This window comes from Pseudorca crassidens, chromosome 14, assembly GCF_039906515.1.
Source record: "Pseudorca crassidens isolate mPseCra1 chromosome 14, mPseCra1.hap1, whole genome shotgun sequence".
Lineage (NCBI taxonomy): Eukaryota > Metazoa > Chordata > Mammalia > Artiodactyla > Delphinidae > Pseudorca > Pseudorca crassidens.
Genome location: NC_090309.1, coordinates 83,935,372 through 83,941,371, shown reverse-complemented (window position 1 = coordinate 83,941,371; position 6,000 = coordinate 83,935,372). Strand labels below are relative to the sequence as shown.

General features: G+C 46.9%; 1 protein-coding gene across 1 annotated transcript in view; it reads right to left on the bottom strand.

The window, feature by feature from the left end:
- Positions 1 to 6,000, bottom strand: part of E2F6 (E2F transcription factor 6) — a 49,754-nt gene continuing 43,754 nt past the window's right edge. Inside the window, exon 13 of the transcript XR_010934155.1 lies at positions 1 to 2,279. The gene's annotated coding sequence lies outside the window, so the exon portion shown is untranslated. The remainder of the gene's footprint in view (positions 2,280 to 6,000) is intronic.

The following is a 6,000-nucleotide window of genomic DNA, read 5'->3' as shown; positions in this document are numbered from 1 at the left end:
AATTGAACATGACAGGAAGTGTTTACTTAGGAGAAAAAAAAGTCACAACAAATGACAAGTTTTTAGAAAAACCGCAAATACTACAAACATCACAAAATCCAGGAAAATAACCTATTTCATTAATTAACATATGCTTCTATAATACTTCTTCCTACATTTCTTGGGGCTGTGTACACTGGTAGCCTCTTTATAGGACAATGATTTTATAACATTTTCTATAGAGAGATTATAAAGTTGATTCGGTCTGTTCTCTCGCACAGTTGATCCAAGTTTGTTTTTTATGATTGATAGTTTCGAGTAGATGTCAAGAAGGAAAAAGTTTTCCGTTTGCAATCTCATGCATTCATGATGGGAAGACTTTCCCTTGGACTTACTCTGACTTGCTGCTTCTCCACAGCGCCACATTTTTGCAGCCAGCATGTGTTCATTTCACAGTATGGCTTTTAGTCCTGCAACTTTCTGTTACGATGCTTGGTGGGTCCACACAGCAAGTCCTCAGAGGATGCCTAGAGGCCATTCCTCCCCCAGAATGGCTGGCAGTAACTTAATGGGAGTGATTTTGAAACATGTTAATAGATCCACTAACCCAAACCAAATGTGTCTCTAGGCCCACTCCTAACATTTATGTAGCCCAGGACAAGCTTACATATAGAGGTCCACATTCTCACGTTGAAAATAAATACTTGAAATTTATCAACAAAGCCAACAAAGTGTTAAATAACTTATCTTGGTAACCTGGAAGGCCAGGTTCAAACTTAGAATTCTCAGAATGCTCGGAGCGCCATATTAGAACGTGCTGTGTGGGGAAAGCTCTTCCGTGCCCCGGCTCACGGCTTGTCTCCTTCCTCTCCAGGCGAGAGCACTGATTTTGTACCTGCGCAAGCACTGGACACTGGCTCTCAGCTGTGGCAGGCTGACCTCATGAACTGCATCCTCGGGCATAGCTGCTCTGGCCTCCAGTTGGGTTTGGCCAACGGGAGGCACCTACAGGAAATGGGAGGGGGTGGGAGGACAGGGCCATAGGGTGTTCATTTCTCGGGCTTGGCGATGCTCCTGCCTTGTGGCCTTCTCCTGCGGCACAGCTCTCACTGAATTCCAGTAACGGCTCCCTCTCTTTGCCTCTCCAGGCTCATGGGTGGCAGGGGCTTTCCTGCTCTGGCTGGCCCCGGGATGCTTTACTTTCCCATCCTGGTTTCGCTGACCCTGCTTATACCTTTGTAAATAGTCCCTTTATTACACTCCCATGAATCACCTCTTTGAAGGATGCCATCTGTTTCCTGCTGGAAGCCTGGGTGATATAACTGTTATTACTATCCCTTTTAGTTTAAGAAACATGTCTGATTTCCCGTGTGATCCTACGGAGTCAGCAATCCTTTCCCGGCCTCAGTTTCTCCACCTGTTAAATGAGAATATAATACCCCAGCCTTTCCTACTTCAGAAGGACATCGTAAGAATTAAATGAGTCAATATAGGTGAAAATATTCTGGGGAATAAAAAGTACAATAGTACCTCTATTATTAGAATTATTAAAGGTAATAATAGTAATAAAGTTGTTCCTGCCCAGAGATCTCCTCTGATCCCTCTCCTCTCCAGCACGGGAGCAGTGACTGAGGCTTCACTCTTTGGCAAAGCTGGTGTCCTTTGTTGCAAAGTCCTGTGCTGCTGAAAGATGAAATTCTGACCGAGATACACAATTCTCAGAGCTGCTGCCACCACGTTTTGACAGATGACCACAGTGGGCCCAAGGCTGGGCTTCAGCCCCTTGGAGCTCCCTCTCCTGGGCAGACCCTGCCGTGCCCTTGCGGCCTCTGGGCTGTGTTTGCAGAGAGCAGAGCCCAGGGCCCTGGTTGAAGCCACATGAGCCCCAGAGGCCCTCCCGTGGGAGCAGAGGGTAGGTGGAGTCTGACTCAGCGAGAGCTGGTATGGACTCAGGCTGCTCCAAGCTCCGGGCAGAAAGAAAATAGCTAGCGGAGTATGTGTGGCCAGGTGGGCTGGGATTGCCCCCAAGCTGAGAGTGAGGACGGTGGCCCTACTGGGCACGGTGTTAGTTTTCTCTGCCCATTCAGAACAGGAGCGTGCCTCTGAGGGCTTCTCCTTGCCGCTCCGGTCCAGCCTCTTAATCCATCAAGTATTTCCACTGTCCCTTTTTTCCAGCACATTCTCTCCACCAGGCTGACAAGGGAGGGACACTAGGATTAGCAAGGTTAATCAGTGGCCTCTGTGTGCTCCAGAGATCTCTGTCCCACGTCGTTTGAAATCAGAAGTCAATAACCCTGGAGCTATAGAAAAAACAACAGTAACTCAGTGGTCTGTTTCCTTTCCAAAGCTGACCCCAAAGTCTCACCCACGATATCACTAGCACAGCGGGGTTACGTGGGTTTCTACGGTCTCGCCTAGGAATCTAAACCCTCATTAATTACATGGCACCCATGGGAAAGTCTGTTCTGATCTCAAACGCTGCGATTCAGTGCACCTCTTGGACATAGACCAACCTTACGTTGGGAAATGGCTGAATTAGCTATAGTCAGACATGTCAAATCCAGCAGTGAGGCTGGCCTTGGAAAGCTGTGTGGGCTTTGGAGAAGGGGAGAGCAAGGGAGAGAAATACAGGTGACACAACAGTGTGACAACGCTGGGAAAAGGCAGGGGGCTGCAGCACGCATGGTGACATTCTGTGGCAGTCGCCAGACAGCTCAGAAGGGAGGCTCCCCAGAGCTCATCTCTGTCAAGAGACTCCTCATTAGCACCCCTTTTCTGTCTGGCTCTGTTGAACGGAAAACAATGTCTGTGGCCCACTCCCTCTGGGACTTCGCCTCAGGAGAAGCTGTGGGAGCACAAGTGTGAGATGGAGGTGTTCCAGAGGCTTCCAGATTTAAACCGATCCCATGGAGATAAGACAGATCGCCTATAAAGAGTTGTATTATAGCCAAGTGCCAGGGTATATATTCATCTGTGCCTGAGATTCTTACCCCTTTTGAAAGAAAAAGCCACATATCTGGCCAAAAGACAAAGCGGAAAAAAATGTACTGTTGACCAAATACTCACGATGGTTGCTCAGAACGTTCTAAATGATGAACTGTGTGGAAAAAAAAAAAAAGCCTGGGGCAAATTGTCAGCAGACTATATTTGGGGGTCCAAATCCAGGGCGCCTGCCAGCTGATTTCACAGCCCTAGTGTTTTCCATGCCTATTTATAACTGTCCACACATTCACACACAAAACACGCAGTGGACATCCGACTTAATAGTTTTTAAATGACTAAAATATTCTAAATGTATCAGGTTACAGCACGTGAGCGCTATTAATGCGGCTGCGATTAGCCTTACTTACTGGGAAAGCATTTATCAATGTGCAGAAAACAACGTAACAGGACCCTTCGGGAATTTGAAAGTATGAAAACAACTTTTTAGAAACGTGTAACTCACTTCAACAAAACTTTATTGGGCAACAATCATCTGAACGGGCTAACTTGAGACCTAAGTATGAGGAACACACAATCTCTGGTCCCAAGGACTTTTCTTGGGGGTACAGACAATGGAATAAAATGCACGAAAAGGACCATCAGTGCCTTAACACAACTGCTGACGAATTTATTAGGCACACAGAAGAGGGAGTGAACCTAATGGGCACTGGATTGTCTCCCAGCACCCATTCTTCCTGCTCCCTTTGGGAAGACACGTGGTTCCGGGGAAGTAGATGCTCCCGCCCAGCTTCAGACGTTGAACACATGACGGCCTTGTCCAATCAGTGCACTCTGTTTTCCTGGGCAGTGATTGATTCAGGGGTGACCATGTGCTCTAAGCCGGACCAATCAGAGTGAAGATCAAGCTTTCAGCTAGAAATGCTGCAAAGAAGACTCCTTCTGTTGGTTGTGAAGGAAAAAGCCCCAGGAGCTGCTGAAAGCTATTTAGTACCTATGAGGTGAGTCAGCCTTCAGATGAGGTTGAAGGCAGAGGGTGAATGAAGAGACAGAAATAAACGAGTCCCTGAATCACCATAATATTCCTTGCCTAACACCATTTTTATTTTTGATGTTTCAGTCACATGAGACAATAAATTCCTCTTCTTGCTGACATCAGTTTGAGTTGGGTTTTTTGGAACTTGCAACCAAAATCCATCCTTACCAATACAGGATGAAATAAGGTGTACTTCCTGGAGGAGGTGGCTGATAACCTAAAACTTGAGGATGAGTGGGATTTGGATCAGTGATATGGGAGAGGGCAAGGATGATTCTGGTAGTTGAACAGCTGCATGACGCTGATGTGGGATGAGGCGTGTTCCTACTAAACCGACCCTGGAAAGATTGGGCTGGGTCAGATCATGCAAATAGTGAAGGACACGCTAAGAAATTTGGTCCTAATTTTGTAGGCAGTGTTTGTGTGGGTGTCACAGGAGGTTGTCCCCTGCTTCCTCAAAGCTCTTCCCAGGTACCAGGGGTTCATTTAATCATTAGCATTTGCTGTTCAAATCATCATGGGTCAAACTTTACAGCAAATGGAAGACAAAGCCAAAATGTTCCAGTGAAAAAGCAGGGACTGACTGTGTTAGTTTCCTAGGGCTGTCATAACAAATTACCACAAACTGGGGTGGCTTAAAACAATAAAAATTTAATTCTCACACAGTCTGGAAGCTGGAAGTCCTAAATCAAGGTGTCAGCAGGGTCACACTCCCTCAGAAGGCTCTACGGGAGGACCCTTCCTTGCCTCTTCCAACTTCGGGGGCCCCAGGCGTCCCTTGGTTGTGGCAGCACTACTGTAACCTCTGCCTCTGTCTTCATGTGGCTTTCCACCCTCCATCTCTCTGTGTCCTCTCCTCTCCCTCAAAGGACACCAGTCACTGGATTTAGGGCCCACTCTAAATCCAGGATAATTTCATCTTGAGATACCTAAATAATTATATATGCAAAGACTCTATTTTCAAATAAGATCACATTCTGAGGGTCCAGATGGCATGAAGTTTGAGGGGAGACACTAGTCAACCCACTACACTGACCAAAACCCAAAGCCAACTTATGCCAGTTGAACCATGAGCCCCCTCCTGATGGCAGCACTGGGGCCTTTGTGGGCATTGCTGGGCCCTCAGCTCTCCTGTGAGCCCCCTGTGCCCACCTTAAAAATTTCTTGAGAACTTGTAATCTAAGAAGTACTGCACTAGGGAATTGCCTGGTGGTCCAGTGGTTAGGACCCGGTGCTTTCACTGCCAGGGGCCCGGGTTCAATCCCTGGTCAGAGAACCAGGAACCCACAATCCCACAAGCCACACATCACGGCCAAAAAAGAAACACTGCACTAAAAGTCTCCTCTTCAAGTGTAGGTACTCCCCTTGGCATCTGACAGGGCAAGGCTTTTCAAGGAAGGAAGATAGCAGGAAAGAAGGAAGGACATGGCAGGGAGACCTTACAATCCCCCTGTACAGATTCAGCTCAAAAAAGCAAAGTGACTTCCTTAAGTGGAAGGCACAGTGCCGGGATGTAAGGACACTCCTTCTAATTCCACACTGATGCTGTGAACCACTCTCATACTGCTTTCTTGACTCAGAAGGACGAAAATAAAAGATAGCATGAAAGTCTAGTGAATTACCTTGACTCTTGTCTCTATGCTGATGGCCAAGTCAAGAGAGAAAAAGAGAAGGTCACTGCACAGCATATCTGAAACCCTGAGCTCCACCTCTGAATTTACAATTTATACTTTCAAGTGCCTTCAATGGAATAGTGTTGGAAAGGCATAGATCAACAGCAGGTTAACCTGATGCTTTCAGGACATTTTGTTGCTGGGCTGAGCAGCGGCCTGACAGTGGAGGGGGCAGGTGAAAAGGGAAGCCTTTCAGGGGACATCATCCAATTCATATATATGAAAAAACCAGTGACTCAGTTTTGACAGGGGCCCAGGAGACAGACTTTGGATTGAGTCATCATGGGTTATTTTCTGAATCCAATAGGCCAAAGTGATTTCATGGCTCAGAAGCCTAAAACAATTGGGACAGGATTTCTCAGGGTTTTGGAA